We start from the raw sequence: 14,708 nt of genomic DNA on the forward strand, positions 1-14,708 counted from the left end.
GGTGTGGGAAAGATATTTTAAAAGCTTTTGCAGAGAAGGAACAAATATAAAGGAGTGAAATGACATTTCCAAGGTTACAAAGTCAGAGAGCTGGGATTAAAATTTAGATTTTTGATCTTGGCCTTGAGTTCAAATGATGAACTCTGAGGGACAGAGAACATAAATTGTATGTATTTGCTATCCTTGCACATGGAATAATTGGTCTGAATAGTGTTAGCTGCCAGGGATTTAAAACTTGGCAGCTTAATTAGTTGCGACGAGGAAATGATAAACATGAAAGTGATCTTCACCCAGAGGCAACAAAGGAAAACAGACAGCAGATATGGAAAGTGTTTGTTTGAAGCATTTAAACCCAAAGACCATTCTCTATCCTTCCTCTACTAGGTGTTCACAAGTAACAGTGACTACTTCAGAGACAAGTTAAGCACAGTTTCAAAAGGAACTCAAAAATATCCAGCATAGAATCTTTAACAAAAATCCATTATTTCTTGGTCTTGTGTCAGAAATTTTCACACAATTTTATCTTTTAATTCAAAGTATATTTAAATTTTATATATAGCATACAGCAGTAAATGGTGAATACCAAACTGTGTACATGATATAAAGAGTAAGTTCTCTCCTATATGGGTAAGTAAGTCATATATAGGAACATTTAAAAAGTTGTCTATATAAATTTAAAGGAGAATTTGCCTGCGGAATGTAAGTATATAGCGTATAATGTGCTCCAGAGGTTATCAGACAAGTTTATTGCCCAACATATGGTTCATAGATTAAAAGGTAACTATTCTGCACTGTAGAGAATCTTGGTCCTTATTGCATTAGTTTTCGCAGAGCTTTATATAGCTTTAATAATGTCGATGTGGTACTTAATTGCCACATCTCATACTGAAGAACAGAGCAATGTGTTTGGCCTTTTACATAGGTAGCACATTCACAAGCACTGCCTTGCTTTCATTGTGCAGGCTATGTAGAAATATACGTTCCCAAAATAGCCATTCAGTGTTTTTCGAAGTGCAGTTTTATTTTTCACAGTACATTAGAAACGAGGCCTATTTCCTAGCTGCTTTAACTTTTTCATTGCATCCTCAGAGTAATGCTGGTTATACTTAGCATTTATGAATGGCTGCTGGTGGGGAAGTCGCAAACCTCACAGCAGTAGGGAAACATAGCTGCGCCCACATAACAATTAAGAAAGTACAATTTAAGAGCTAAACCCGTGGTGGAATGAGTAAATTCAATTTCCTCAGGTAAAATTTCTGGGTTCTGCACATTGGAGGTAAGCAGACTGTAGGGTCTGTGCAGGGGATCTGCTAAAGTCAATGGCTTGAGCTGAGGACCAACAAGCCATGCTGTAGGAGATGTCAAGGGGACAAACAGCTCCCTCCAGAGCGGGGTGATACCTGCCTCCTCTTGTAGTTTTCAGCCATGAATTTCCATCTAGAGTGAGGTGTCTGACCTGGGGCAGGTCTTTCTCCAAAGAGGTCAGCAAGGTCGCTTTAAGGTGCAGTAGGGCTAGGTGATTTGGGCACATAATGCACCAGATGGTGCAAGTTTTTTTAAATAAACTCAGCTTGAGAGCGCAATTCTCTAGAGATCCTCAAGGCAAGCTTGTTCTGGGTCTTCCCAGCTGGTGATATTATGCTTTGTATAAAACTTTTTGGCTTGGGAGATAGAATCCAGTACTTCTCACCTGTGCTGTGAGCAGAGCATCTCCACAGAGCACATGGAGGGCTGGAGCATGGGTGGGAAGAGGTTTAACCAAAATCTTAGGTTAGAGCAGAAGAAATTGAGAACGATGTTTTGCTTCTTTATTGGCAGAAAAGCAGAACCGCTTCCTTGGGATGCTCACAGACTGCTTTGTAGTAAGTGAGAGGTAAAAAGCAAGGTTGTATGGGCCTAGCTCTTGAAGAAGAAATTTTAAAAGCAGCAGCTGGAGGATGCATTCAGGTAGATTAATCATTCAGACATCAGAAATCAAAACCTTTGGTTTTCTGATTGTCATTTATGTGCTGTGTTAATGTTATTTCAATTGTTAATGTTATTTCAGTGGTATTATCCATCCTGAACATGAAAGGAAAAAAAGTCTGTATATTGATGATGTCACTCTAAGGAATTTTCCTGGGGTCTGCCATCATTTTCCTTTCTCTGCTGGAACAGATGGGATGAAAGACAACAGAAAAGACTGTGAGATGGAAGCAGACACTGCCAAATTAATATTCACACTGCACACATTTAAGTTTGCTGTGCAATTAATTTTGTTTTCTGAGGAAGGAGAAAATACAAGTCTGTTGAGATCTAGACTATGTGCAGCGTATGTCTGAAATATATTACAGATGTAATATTTGATTGTATGAATATTAAAACCTGAGACTGGATTTAGAAATCTCAATTAAAGCACCATGAGTGGCATGAATGTTAAAGGTGTTGAACAGTTGCAATTTCATGGTATTTGGTGCTAGAAACCTCCAAACATATAAATTCCTGGATGCAGATGTAGAATGGTCAGCAGAGGTTGTTGGCTTTGGATATTTTTGCCATAACCTGTCTTCCAGCAAAGGACCTGATCTGCCACCACAAGCAGTGAGCTCAGATGGTGTCACAGCAGAGTTACTCTTTCTGGTTTGTTTTTTAAACAGTCCTGGAATGACTGTTGATAATATGGGTGCATCTGTGTGTTTGAGCCCAGGGAAGACTTTTGTGCCAGTTATTTCCCAGAATTTATTTTTTTCTTACATAGGACATATGCTCAAAATTGTTACTAGTAAGGGCAGCGTGCCCAGTAGTGAGTGCAGCTCTGGTGCTCTCATACGCACATATGCATGCTGTTACTCCTCATTGCTCAGCGTGGAGTTTTCCCTGAATGGCTGTGGGATTGGTGCCAATAATTTTTTTTAAGTTTTATTGAGTGGTGCTGTAATAGGCTAATTCAGAACGAGAAGAAAAGTGTGCATTTACTGTAAAGTTCTCAAAGTAGGTTTCTGCCTTTTATTCCAACATCACCGGGGGTGTGTGTTAGGGTGACCACAGTGGCTCTAAGAGCTCCTCCGTAGCAATGTAGCAATGCTGGATGCTTGGGAGTTCCTTTTTTCTTTTCTTCCTGATCCAAAGAAACCCAAAGCCTCTATGGTAGTTAAGTTAGACTTGCCATGGGTTTGGAGCTGTCTAGCTGCTCCATGCTCAAGAGCAGCATCGTCTCTGGCCACCTGTCCCTGATAGTTGTGATGTTAGGGCGAAGAGGAAGGAAGCTGAAGAGCACTTGCTGGCTTCATCAGTTTTAAAATTGATGCTGGTATCAAGGTCAGCGACCTCAGAAAGAAAGGAGGCTTAATACAGCACTAAGTGACTGATTTCTACAAAACAGACAAGACTTGGATTTAAAATTTCTCAGGAGATCTGTGTTAGATGGTCAGTCAGGTTCTTACAATAAATAAATATACAGCTTGCTATCCACAAAGGCTTTATTATGTCCATCTGGAGTTTTTTCTTGCTGATTGGAAGATACTGCAATGACCCATTGATTATTTTAGACCAATTTTTTGATTCTTAGTAAGAATTCATTGCCATCATTCTCATGGGCTGAGTTCTAAAAATGTTAAGCTGTGCAAGATAAACATTATTAATGCAACAGCTTTTAATTAAAATTCAAAAGGATAGAATATTAATAAGATTTCACATATGAACTAATACTTGTAGTGTCACTGGAATACTAACTATTTTTTTATGCCATAGACAGATTATTTTGATCGTTTGTGTGATTTCAATATGGAAATGGAGTTCCACATGTGGAGGACTGAGGTTTTTAATGAAGACATTTACAGATTTGGGAGATGTACAAGGATACCTCGTTTCTGGTGCTGTATGAATACTTAAAACTGTGAATTTTTAGATTCATAATGTTTTAAAACACATGTGCAAGATGAAGCACTCAGAAATGAGATGGCAGAAATAATCAACTGTGCAAGGAATGGGATGGAAGGATGGTGAGAGAGCAGGATCCTGCCAGAGCTTCTGGGAGGTGGGAGAAGTGGCAGGAGCTGGCCTGAGCCTGGTGGCAGCAGGATACGTGGGCAGAAAGCAGGAATCAGTCACAGAGTAAATGGGCTTGAACCAGAGGGTAATGTGAAATAATGCGATCCCATCTGTAAAGATTGCATCATATTTCATTACACCATAAAAGGCTGAATTAATGGCGAAATAGCCGTTTTGTGGCTGGAAGATTCATTTATTTAATGTGTATTCTCCAGCTTATAAGTACATACCACCCGCCTTCGCTGTGTGGGTGCAGCAACATCTACAGAGTGTGCAGTACTGTGTTCTGTGAGTAATTGGCAGAAAATGGTAGATAGATCATTTGTGAGCTCCTAGCTCTACCTAAGCACTCTGCATCAGCTGCATTCTCCCAAGCAGCAATGCTGTGCTTGTGTCCTTCTGCAAGAAGACCCATGTATGTATATTAATGAGTTTGTTGTGGAGGGGAATATTGGGGCTGATGTCATGCATCTCAGCCAAGGAAAGGGCTATTTTTAAGCTGACATTGTTTTGCAGTTTGTCTGTGTATATATTGAAGTTATGTTTGTAAATACATTGTTGTAATTAGAAAAAAAAAAAAAAAAAAAAGGAAATAAAGTTCAGATACTCCAGCTTCTATCTACCAGGGAGGTAACTTATGGCAGTTATGTCAGTGCTATCTAATGTAGTGTAAAATGGTTTCCACAGGAGGCTCCACCAGCTGAGGTTACTAGAGCCACCCTAGATGAAGCTCCACAGAGTACACATAGGGAATCTGACTCTGCTAGGAGGTGAAAGAAAGCATTAGAGCTGCAGCATTTTGAAGATGTACTATCTGAAAAGAAGCACTGTGAAAGTGGAGTAGCACTTTGCCATGCTAATCCTCTTTCTTCTTAACTGAAAAATGACTGAAAGGTCAGATTCTATAAGGAACATTAAAATTATGTATTTTTTAACACTTTGTGGTGCATTTATTAATATACTGTTTTCCTTCTGCGTTTTCCTTTCCTTTTCCTTTTTCCCTTCCCTTCCCTTCCCTTCCCTTCCCTTCCCTTCCCTTCCCTTCCCTTCCCTTCCCTTCCCTTCCCTTCCCTTCCCTTCCCTTCCCTTCCCTTCCCTTCCCATTTTTTTTTTAATATTGTTAATGGTCTGTACATTTAGCAAGTCTATTGATTTTAATGAGGACTGATTTGTTTTTCTGGATCCCAGACACCTTATGGCAGGCACTAGTGCTTTCCAGCATTAGAATATCCTACAATATTAAACATAATTTAAATTAAATTGAAGTTATCAGAATAAATGAGTAATTGAATGAGGTAGTTTTTGTGAAATACCTGGGGGATTTTCATTCCCTGCTCTTATACTTACTAATTTGCAGAGAGCACTTATCTGCAGTGAGACTCTGGAGTGTCATTATTCTGGTCCAGGTAGCACTGGGGGATGACTGCAAATCCTCATCTGTCTTTCTCCTCTTCCCAAAATCCTTGGTGGTCTACATTCATGAAATAGGCATGATGGTGGTGATTCTCCTTCATAAGGGTTCTGTTGAAGTTAGGCTTGAGTGAAAGTACCAAAGACAAGATGAAAATGTTGACATTTTGCTCTTCATTGCAGTGCTAAGCTGTAGGTATTACAGAGAGCAGCCTATTCATTCTATTTTGGAAACTACATCTGTATTTTGGGAAGAGGAGGAGGGTCAAGACTTTGTGGCTCCTGGTGCTTTCATTTAATTTCCAGCACTGCCTGAGCTGGAAACTTAAGTTTAACTCTGTCGTTAAATTCAACCCATTTCTTTAATGGGTTTGACTACAGGCTTCTGTCCTCAAATTTACAGAGCACTCTGTCAATTACAGACTTAGGTTGAGGGTCGGTATTTTATTTTATTTTTTTCCTTTTAAATAGTAGTCTGAAATCCTTGTATCTTACCATTTTTCTGTTATGAAGAAGAAAACAATTTCCTTCCCTGTAGTTTCCCATGTGAGACTGGTGACGTCTGTGCAAGACCCAGATGAAAGGGGGTGATAACTGAGTTTAAAAAGTGTGGCTGTGTGCAGAGATGCACCCGGTGCAGCAGGGTGAATAAGCATAAAAATGGAAATGGGTTTTCCCCAATCTCACAGCAGATACTGCAGCAGTATTTTAAAATGACCCAATAGCTGTGTGACAGAATCCCATTAAATTAGGAAAGTGAATACTCCTTTGTGTATCTTGGTGATCTTAAGCCTCTGAAGGCATTTTTAATCCCTGTCAAACACTGGTACTTTCACTTTGCTTAATAGCTATATAATTTAGTCTCTTTACACACTAAAAAAATAAAAAATAAAAAATCCAGTGTTTTTTTAACATAATTAAATGGTAATCCTTAAAACCTTGGTGTGTCTTGCCTGTGCATAGCATGTGGTGAATCAGAGAACCTAATGGATGATGTAAAGAGTTTTCTATCAAACAGGACCAAATTTTAAGGATTTTTATCATCAAAATTAACTTTTTTTTTTTTTTTTTTTTTAATAAGACAGTCACTATGTCATTTCACTCTGTGCTGAAAGTGTTTGTAACACAGTGCACTATTACTGCTAAACGAGGAATTCAAAGATGTAATTACAATACATAAGTATACAATGGCACTCCCCCAGCTTGCCTCCCAGGCACTGTTTTTGAAAATCAAGTACAGACTTTTGGAAAATACAGCAGCCTTTTCCTTCAAGTGCTCTTAAACTCTAAGTCTTACATTGGCATCCTGTACATCAGCAGGATCTAGTATGAATTGGAAGATTCATATTCATTCAATACAATTTCAGCATCTGGTCCTTAGATATTTTGGCTTTTAAAACTGGGAGTAAAGGATACCCATGTGTATCCAGCAGTCCTGTATCATACCTTAAGTCCAGTTGCCTTTAGAGCTAAGGAGCTGGAAGGGTCTTACTGACATAGAATCGTGGAGTCATTTTGGTTGGGAGAGATCTTCAAGATCACCGAGTCCAGCCATCAACCTGATGTTGGTTGATGTCCAACATCATGTACCAAGTCCCATCACTAAACCACGTCCCTTACTTCCAAATCCACATATCTCTTACATACCTCCAGGGATGGGGACTCCACCACTTCCCATGGCAGCCTCTTCCAATGCTTGACCACTCTCTCCACGAGGTGTGGTCAAGCACTTCTACAATGAATGCACCGACACCCAGTGCATTGATTATAAAAGACTTTGTTTCTTCATTGTCGTACACGCACGTCTCATCTCTGCCACAAGAGATGCCAGCGACGTGCACAAAACAGCAAAAGTGTTGTAATTGATTGAAATGATTGTTAGGCAACTTTTGGAAGACAACATTAGATATGACAAGATGTCCTCTGCTGCCCTGCTGAAGTGATTGATTCATCATGGGAGGATGTGTTGTGGTTGAGAATAAATCAGCCACGAAGTTTGTATACGTAGGTATATAATTGTGTGTCAAACCATATATATTCAAGCTTGCAATATTTTCTTGTGTAAATATCATTTTTCATATTCTCTGTGATTTTCAAATGCAGAAGATGAAACTAGATTTACTGATAGTTATGAGACATGGTAGCTTTTATTATTTAGAGGACAGCAGTGTCTTGCAGGAGGTACCAGCAACTGAAACTTCATTGTGCAGAGCAGAACCTCGAGATAAGTTAATCCTGTTATTCTGGGTGCTGCCAGCCTGCAGTACAGCACAAGTGTGGGTCGTGAGGTACTTTTTCAAAACAGGAATTGAAGGAAGACAGTGTACATGCTAAAGAGGGAAGCAATCAAGTCATGTCATTTCATGCAAGAGGTTTTCAGCATAATTTTAAAAATCAGCTAAGAGGATGAGTAAAAAGTTTACAATCAGGTTGGATCAGAGGAGAGCAGAGACTGTGAGGGAATCATACAAGACCTGACAGAACTGCTGTGGGTGGGCAAATTCACCCCCATCTGTCACTGTATAAGCCCACCATATGGGCTGCCAAGGGGTTGTCGAGGTTTTTCGGTATTCCCTTTTCAACTTAAGAGGTGATGTTTTGATGCTTTAAGAATTAAATGGCTTTTCCTTGTGGTTTTGTGCCATGATCTGAACTATTTGATATACTAATATTATGGTTGTTGAATTAGGAATACACTGATAATGAGTAGGTGTTCAGTGACAAAAAAACACTGGTGGAAGGTCTCAACAGGAGGAAGATGGGAATATCAAATGGGAGGAGCAGAAAACCAGAGTATCACCTCTCAGCAGTTAAATTGTAGAAACTAGATTCAGTTTAATAGCAGAGTACAAGGTTATAAATCTTCAGGTCTAAGAAAATTTTTGTAGAAATCTGGATATCACCAGTTGGAAATGGAGAGGAGAGGCTTGCTCTTTTAGTCATCATTCTGTTGTCCTACTGCTGTGTCAGTATTGGTAAATGTCTATATTGGGAGAGTTGATCCAAGAGGTATTAGGAAGCATTGCTATAACCATGTAACGGTGCTTCTTGCTATATGTTTATCAACATCCTCATTAAAAAAAAATAAAAAATAAAAGTAAAAAATGGTGCAATATGGAGCTAAAAGGGAGTTCAGGAAGACTGGAGAACTCATCTTGCAAAAGGAGACTAAGTAGCTCACTTAGCCTAGCAGAAAGATGTTTGAGAAATTATGATTGCTTTTTAAAATCAGAGAATAAACATCTCAAAGGAAGAAAAACTCTTCATTTTTTATGACGATCTTGGCACATGAACAAATGTATGTGTGACCTTGCCATGAAAAAAATTGTAAGTTAGAAGAAGTTTTTATCAACCAAAAATTTGAGATGTCTCAAGCCTTTTTTCATTAGGATTATCAGGGACAGGAAAAGTCAATTTATTTCAAGATGGAACAGTTTTATTTCATTAAAAGCTATTATTGTGAGGTGGTTAGCTGTACATTCAAGGGGTTCAATGACCAAAGAGGTCTCTTGCAGGCATGTCACTTTGTTCTTTTGAAGTGTATGATAAAAAAAAACACAACACACCACACCTTGCTGACAGAAAGTAAATGTTTTAATGACTACAAGAGGAGTGTTTGATAACATTGGATAGTTGTATATCTCATTTTGATAAAGAAACAAAGGAGGAAATAATATTTTTCCCAACTTAGTTGAGTTTCTGTAACCTAAATGAGCCATTGATCTGTTGCATAGAAAAGACCAAAGGGAAATTACTTTTTAAGGAATCTAAAGGCTGTAAACTGATTAACACAGTAGTCCTGGGAATGGTGATGAATCAAAGTGATGAAATGGATTTTTACAGCCTTTGTGATCAGCTTTATTATATGCCTAATGTCAAAGATGAGGTTAGATCTTATCCTTTCTGTGACTTTCCATTTTCATTATTCATAGCCAAAAGAAATTCAGCATCTGAAACATTTTGTCTGACAAAGGCAATTCCCACTGAAAGCTGTGTCTGCGTTCATGTGTTTTGTAATATCAGTGCTGCTGTTGATATTAATATTACTAGCTTTATTATAGGAATGCAAAAAGGAGCCAACCAAACCAGTGTCTAATTGTGCAAAGCAATGTTTCAAAATCACAGCATGGTTGAGCCCAGAAGGGACGTCAGGAGGTCATCTGGCACAACCCCCTGCTCCAGCAGGGACATTTAAAAAGCAAGGTAAGGGATTAGACAGACATGATAGGAAATGTAGCAGAGTTTGAATACCTACCCAGGTCTCCAGACTGGTGTCCATGATTGCTCTGAGTGCAGCCTCTACATGTGAGTGGAAACTGCTGCATCTCCCCTGTCACTGCCATGTACGGGACATGAAATTGGGAGGTAGAATCACATAATCCAACACTCCAATTATATCAACAAATGCTGCCATATTGCTTTGCAGTCCTTATTTCAAACAAGTCTAACCAAGGAATATTGTTTGTTTCTGCAGCACCTTGCCAATGTGCCTGTTTCCCTTCTCCAGGCTTCACATGGTGCTTAGCAGGGCCGTAGCATCCCTCCTGCCTGAGAGCTGCCACGCTGGGAACATATGCTGTCTCTGGCTCCTTCCAGATATACCAGCTTCTTCCTATCTTGTTTTCATTTCCATTACTTTGACATCTCATTTCCCATATGCTGCCCTTGCTTTCTCCTGCTGTTTCTGTAAGTTCATCTGCACAGATGAGTTGCCACAGTTTAACACATTGGTGAAGCTGTCGTAATCCTGCAGGCTTTTAGTGATGAAAATGCAAGCTTAAACTTTCTAGATTACCCCTCTTTCATAACATAGGTCTAAACAAGTGGGAGAGGCAGATGCAAGGGTGCTGTTCCATAAGCCTGCTTTGCTCTAGAAGCTGTTCTCTAGCTACAGGCCATCTTTCACTAACCTGCAGTTAGTCCATATGCTTGGCCTCTTTCCAGTAGCAATAATTCCAATGGGAGTTTCTTGGCTTGTGCTTGCTCTTTCTTTAACACCTCTGAATATTCAGAAATGCCAGACATGATATGATTATTGGGCTTAAGCTGCACACAAAAGAGGAAGGCAGGTACATTTGTAGGGTTAAAAACAGTTAATAACAGTAGCACTATTGCTCAAGTTCATTTTCAGTATTCAACAAAAGTGTATCATGGACAAAGTCACATCAGGCCTTCGAGTCAGTGGTGAGATTCAGGACCTGCATTTGGAAGCCTGTGGTCTTCCCCCACCTCCTTCCCCTGCAGCGAGCAGCATGTGGGATGCTAAGCCAGCCCCAGCCATGTGTTTATTGCTGCAGAGGTTCTGTGTGGCAAACGATGGCTGTCCCAGTTGTTGGGCTGTTGCAGTCCAGGTTAGCAACGTGTAAAACCATCTTGATGTGTTGTCACCTGAAGGTGAAATGTTAAGGATGACTTTACCTGTTCTCCTAATCTTTGTCCAGATGTATATAGTCAAAGCATGCATCAGAACAGGCTGTCTTGGAGAACGTTACGGCTGTAGTTACAGGGGTGTGTGATGGACTGCAATAGGAAGAAGACACAGAATAAGTCAGAACATTTGAAATTTGAGTTAAACACTGTTGTTTGAATCAATGTGAATTAGCATTAGACCCTCAGTTCTTCTGACAGGTTGGTATGGGTCCAAATGGTGACCAGCATCCTGATTGGCATCGGCATAGTCCCATAGCAATGAGCTACCTGGCTGGGCAGATTGCTCCATGGCTCCTTGCAGCACTTAAACGGCCAGCCTGCAAGTGTCCACACCAGAAATTGTGGACCTGCCACCTCCCCCCTGAACCTTTCACCACTTAGAAGTCAGCTGGGGAGCAAGACTCTGTATGAATGCTGTAAATAAAACACAGCTATTTTTTTTTTTTAAATGCACTTTGTCTTCTGCTTGGCAGCACAGGTCACTCTCATTGGGGCTGTAGCCAAAAAGAGGTTTTGACAGCCAGCTGCGTGGGGAGGGGATGCTGGGGTGTCCTCACTGTGTTGTCCGTGCAACGCTGCAGCCTGGTGCCTGGTCCAGTGCAGTGCCTGTGCTGGAAATCATCAAACTTGGTGGCAATAAGCTTTAGGATTCCCTAAAGAAGGAGAGAAACAATGTCAAGATGTAGAAGCAAGACCATTTTGTAAATGTGGGTTGCGCTTTGTTATGATTACTTTTGTTTCTCTTAGTCCGGTAGTTGTGACATTAAATGACCTGACAGAGCACAAGGAGAGGTCATGCACAATTGCAGAAAAAGAGTGTGTACATCTGTTGAAATTGCCACCATTTTGGATCTCCTTCAACATTTAATCATTTGTTTCTTGGCTATGGCGCTACTTGCCATTTCGCTTTGTGTTATTTCAACTGAGTTGCAAAAAAGATGGAGGGATTCATTATCTCTGGGGACTGTTTTTCTTGGACCGAGTAGTTTGAGTAGTTGGACAGTGAATTCCAAAGTATTGTGCTAGAAAAATTCAACCAGCCCTTGCAAACCAGTGCCAGGGTATTATATCTTCATTTTCTTAAAAGCAACAATGTAAAATAAATGGTTTTAAGATGTTGAAAGGTACTTCTATGTTATTTAGATTTATTCATTAATTTTAGAAGAATGACAAATTCTGTCCAAAAAAGCTGACATCATTAGACAGAAACTTTGTCAGATATAACAGATGGGCTGGAGCAGCCCCTCCTGAAAGATTGGGGCAATCAAAGCTGTGATGCAGACAACCTGGCAGCTTATCCACAAGCTTTTTTTGGTTTTGATTGAGAGCTCCCAAGCCTGGCATGATCTCCTCTGCTGCTGAATTAGCTGACCTGGGGCCTGATGTGTTTCGAATCATCTAAAGACCTGCTCAAAGGGGGCATTCTCCATTTCTTCAAACATTAGACATAGTCACTTTATAAAAATCCTGACTCTTTACAGGAGGCGAGGGAGGAAAGTGAGGGCGATAATTTGCTTCAAATCTATACTGCGCATTTTCAGTATACATATGTCATAGAAAGATTAGTCTGGGTATTCTTTACTGTGGAAATGCCTCAGTTGTTTTTTTGTTCTTGATAGAGCAACATTATAGTTTTGACATCCTTGCAGATGATCCATATTAAAATCTTTTATATTTATCTGACTCAGTTACTTCGTGTGGTTTTGTAATTGTGTTTATCTGTTTTGAAAGATAAAGATAAATCTTTAAAATTCCAAGGAGATGCGCGTGCTTTTGTCATTTTCTTTACATTTTAGAAAATAAATTAGGGCTGCCAAACTTTGTCACTGACATTGCATTCCCCATAGGAGCTGCCGTATTTACTGTGGTTGTATAATATCACAGCCTGACCTTTTTCTACCACACAGTTTTTCTCCCTGTCAGGAAGAAATTAAAAAGACTGCACTAATAGGCCGTTAGGGCTGCACAGGTTGGTATTAAAAATGTTCGTATTTAGTGCTTATCATAATCTATGCAAGTATTCTTCTAAATTTTGGAAATTGGATTGCTATGCCATAATAAACATCTCCAGTGTTGCCCAGCAGCCAAGCTGTGTTAGCGTGTCATTTGGATTTTCAGTTTATAAATTCCTCTGTTTTGTTTTCCTCAGAAGTGAAATATGTTGTTTATTTATGGATAAACGGTGAGCTTCTAGCTGAGAATATATAACCAGCGGGTGCAAAAAGCAACTTGGAGCTGCGTTGGATGTGGAAGGTGCCTGTTCGTATGGGTCTGGAAGTAGACCAACACACTTTCAAGCGATTCTTTACTCTTTGCTTTTTTAACTATCTAGTATCAACGCACTATGCACTGCTGCTGACGACAGGCAATTTCTGGCTTCACAGTATAGAACTGGATTTTGAGAAGATTTAGATGTGTAGAGTTAAAAGTGGCTGCGTGAAGCCTTGTCTGGTTGAAGTAAATAGGAGTCTCATAGCAGGTGTCAGCGGGCCAAGTCTTGACATTTGTTGTTATTTTTCTACCTATAAGAAGAAAAAGTAAAGCAGTATTGGGAGATCAGAGACTGCCTGGATGCTTTTGGTGACTGGAGTAGTGCAGTATGATGTAAGTTTTGACAAGCAGTTAGCAATTTAATTTAGAGAGCCTTAAGAAGCGAGGGCGCATGAACATTAGCATTTTAATTCCAATCACGTCTATGCTTCGTGAATCTCCATCTCCCCAAGATTCACACCGCTGCAGTGATCCCGGAGGATGCAATTCTTTGTTTCAGACAAAACGAGCATGGAAGAGATGTTCCAGCGACTAGAAGGCAGGTCGTCCGCGGAGCCAGGCCTAAAACATGAGGACGTGGAGACGCCAAGTCCTCAGTGCCAGCAGCTTCACTCTGGGGATCCTCTCCTGCTGCACCCCAGGAGTTGCTTGTATAGCCTCAAATGGCAGCATTGGTGAGGAAGAGGAGCTGAGGAAGGGAACCAAGAGGAGCTAAAGACCTTGTCCCAGCATACAGGGCAGTTAGTAACATCCCGCCATCGGTGTCATAATTTATGACTGGTAGTGTCTCAACTGATTCAGGTGCTTTCACAAGCAGTCAGCTGAACCTATTGTACATCGTGGGCATGTCCATCATGTCCATCATCGTCCATCACTGGTCTGAAATAAAAATGTTTTATGCTTAGTGGTCCCCATGCTTTTTATGCTAAAATTTCCAAGGGCAACACATCTGGGCATTAAGACAATGGGGTGGCATTTAAAGCAAGCTGCATTTTGAGCAAGGGAAGAAAAGAAACCCAAGCTTTGACATTTCTGATGGTTATTACTGCGTGAAACCAATGGGCTGTTAGGTATGTGAGGGATTGAATATTCAGTATTGCAGACGGCACAAATTAACAGAACAAGATGGAAAGTGCTTATGCAACACGAACAAAGCTATTTGCGTGTTTTCCTGAAGGTTTATTGAGCTCTCCCTGAGAACACAGGAGCAATATCTGTATTCATCTGATCTCTGTGAAAAACAATAGAAGGCTTCCTTTTTTTTTTTAATTTTCTTTTCATTTTGTTCATTTGAGTTATTTATGAGTTCCCGTTTGTGTGGAATGGTGGATTCATTTTAAAATTAAACAGAAACTTCTGTCAAACTCTGCTGTTTGGTGCAGATTCACATTCCTGCGATGTGGCGCTAACGCATTTCAAAATGATCATGTTCTGGCTAGACAGAAGTAATGCAGTGGAGAGTGTCAGGCAAGCTGGCGGCAGGGCATTTAAGCTGCAAAACCTAAAACTGGGAGTCTGGGAGGATTGCTTGCAACGTGTTGGATGCCATAGATTAGTTCTGTGTGACC

The 14,708-nt window shown here is 40.2% G+C and overlaps 1 protein-coding gene across 1 annotated transcript in view; it reads left to right on the forward strand.

Moving 5' to 3' along the window:
• The window catches only part of SLC2A13 (solute carrier family 2 member 13), a 157,033-nt gene that overhangs the window by 96,507 nt on the left and 45,818 nt on the right, over window positions 1-14,708 (forward strand). The gene's annotated exons all lie outside the window — the stretch shown is intronic.

The sequence above is a fragment of the Anas platyrhynchos genome, chromosome 1 (genome assembly GCF_047663525.1).
Source record: "Anas platyrhynchos isolate ZD024472 breed Pekin duck chromosome 1, IASCAAS_PekinDuck_T2T, whole genome shotgun sequence".
NCBI classification, from domain to species: Eukaryota; Metazoa; Chordata; class Aves; order Anseriformes; family Anatidae; genus Anas; species Anas platyrhynchos.